We start from the raw sequence: 2,500 nt of genomic DNA, 5'->3' as shown, positions 1-2,500 counted from the left end.
CCCTGCCCTTTGTACATACCGCCCGTCGCTACTACCGATTGAATTATTTAGTGAGGTCTCCGGACGTGATCACTGTGACGCCTCGTGTGTCACGGTTGTTTCGCAAAAGTTGACCGAACTTGATTATTTAGAGGAAGTAAAAGTCGTAACAAGGTTTCCGTAGGTGAACCTGCGGAAGGATCATTATTGTGTTCCATATCCGTAAGAAAAACAAACAAACAAACAAACAAACAGACAAGCAAACAAACGAACAAAAAGAAAAAAAAAAAAAAAAAAAAAAAGAAAAAAAAAAAAAAATTTATATAATTATTTTGAATCCATAATTCTTTTTATTCTTTTTCATTCAATTTGTGATCCATCAATTATATCATATTAAATATAATATATGATGGTACATTTTGTAATGTTTTTTCTTATTTTTTTCTTTTAAAAACCTTTAAACATGAAAATAAAAAGTTGTACTTATTATTCATTTGATTGAATGATAAGTTAATTTGTTCACAATAACAAAAGTGGTATATATTTATTATATTATTATATATACATAAAATGATTAAAAAAATACAAAATAATTGAATCATAATAAATACCACCACTGTATTATTGTTGAACTAAGACATTCGCAACTTAATAAAAATGTTTAGAGTTAAATATATTTGATATATATTATTGAAAGAAAATCAATTTATATATTATTAATATTATTTAATTTTACTCTTTCAATTAATATATGCAAAAAAAAATTGACATTTGTTATAAATAAAAATAAATAAAAAAATACTCTAAGCGGTGGATCACTTGGCTCATGGGTCGATGAAGAACGCAGCAAACTGTGCGTCATCGTGTGAACTGCAGGACACATGAACATCGACATTTTGAACGCATATCGCAGTCCATGCTGTTATGTACATTAAATTCAATTTTAAAGTACTGCTTGGACTACATATGGTTGAGGGTTGTAAGACTATGCTAAATAAGTTGCTTATTCTTTTATAAAAATAATTGAATTTAAGCAAATGTGTATATTATTGGATTTTAAATAATTCATAATATTAATAGCAAAAAAAATAAAGATATATAATGAATTTTATTTATTATATATTCTTTAAAAAAAAAAATCCTCTCAAATAAAATGAAATGATGAAAATATTGAATCTAAGTATTCTTTACAAAAAATTTTCATATTATTTATATATATATATAAAATAATAATTTATATATGTAATTAAAAGGAGGAATGTCTAGCATAAAAATTAAATTTTTTATTCTAGGATTGCCTCATTTTACATTATTATTATTTTTATATATTTACAATATATAAAAGGAGAAAAGAAAAATAGAGATGAAAAGATGATATAATTTTTTTATTAAATTGTGAGAAGATAAAAAAAGAATATTAAAACAACCTCAACTCATATGGGATTACCCCCTGAATTTAAGCATATTAATGAGGGGAGGAAAAGAAACTAACAAGGATTTTCTTAGTAGCGGCGAGCGAAAAGAAAATAGTTCAGCACTAAGTCACTTTGTCTATATGTCAAATGTGAGATGCAGTGTATGGAATATCTTAATATCTAGTATGAGAAATTAACGATTTAAGTCCTTCTTAAATGAGGCCATTTACCCATAGAGGGTGCCAGGCCCGTATAACGTTAATGATTACTAGAAAGATATTTCCAAAGAGTCGTGTTGCTTGATAGTGCAGCACTAAGTGGGTGGTAAACTCCATCTAAAACTAAATATAACCATGAGACCGATAGTAAACAAGTACCGTGAGGGAAAGTTGAAAAGAACTCTGAATAGAGAGTTAAATAGTACGTGAAACTGCTTAGAGGTTAAGCCCGATGAACCTGAATATCCATTATGAAAAATTCATCATTAAATAATTAAAAAAATAATGTGCATTTTTTTCATATAAGGACATTGTAATCTATTAACATAATAAAGTATTTATCAAAAGATCATTGGTGATATTAAGTTTATTTAAATTAATTTGCTTTTTAAGCATATTAACATAAAATAAATACTAATGATTTGATAAAGTGTTGATAGATTTTATTATATATAATGCTAAAATTCATTTTTTGAATTTTACAAAAAATTTAATATCTATGATATTAATATTTATTTGTATGCATTTATATGATTAACAATGCGAAAGATTCAGGATACCTTCGGGACCCGTCTTGAAACACGGACCAAGGAGTCTAACATATGTGCAAGTCATTGAGTTATATTAAACTTAATGGCATAATTAACTTAACTTAAATATAATGGGATTAATTTTTAGTCTATTTTTTAATAAATAGTCAATTAATTCAATCCCGGGGCGTTCCATATAGTTATGTATAATGATAATTTATTATTATTTATACCTCTAACTGGAGCGTACCTTGAGCATATATGCTGTGACCCGAAAGATGGTGAACTATACTTGATCAGGTTGAAGTCAGGGGAAACCCTGATGGAAGACCGAAACAGTTCTGACGTGCAAATCGAT

General features: G+C 27.0%; 2 non-coding genes and 1 pseudogene across 2 annotated transcripts in view; all 3 read left to right on the top strand.

Moving 5' to 3' along the window:
* LOC129252308 (small subunit ribosomal RNA) overlaps nt 1-186 on the top strand; it is a 1,991-nt gene extending 1,805 nt beyond the window's left edge. Inside the window, exon 1 of the ribosomal RNA XR_008583368.1 lies at nt 1-186. This exon is cut by the window's left edge and continues 1,805 nt beyond it. This is a non-coding gene — a ribosomal RNA (small subunit ribosomal RNA).
* Nucleotides 187-778: 592 nt separating this feature from the next.
* Nucleotides 779-959, top strand: LOC129252300 (5.8S ribosomal RNA; annotated as a pseudogene).
* Nucleotides 960-1,402: 443 nt separating this feature from the next.
* The window catches only part of LOC129252302 (large subunit ribosomal RNA), a 3,987-nt gene continuing 2,889 nt past the window's right edge, over nt 1,403-2,500 (top strand). Inside the window, exon 1 of the ribosomal RNA XR_008583364.1 lies at nt 1,403-2,500. This exon is cut by the window's right edge and continues 2,889 nt beyond it. This is a non-coding gene — a ribosomal RNA (large subunit ribosomal RNA).

Source organism: Anastrepha obliqua, unplaced genomic scaffold (assembly GCF_027943255.1).
Source record: "Anastrepha obliqua isolate idAnaObli1 unplaced genomic scaffold, idAnaObli1_1.0 ptg000173l, whole genome shotgun sequence".
NCBI classification, from domain to species: Eukaryota; Metazoa; Arthropoda; class Insecta; order Diptera; family Tephritidae; genus Anastrepha; species Anastrepha obliqua.
The sequence above is the reverse complement of the archived record's forward strand: the minus strand, read 5'-3'. Positions and strand labels throughout refer to the sequence as shown.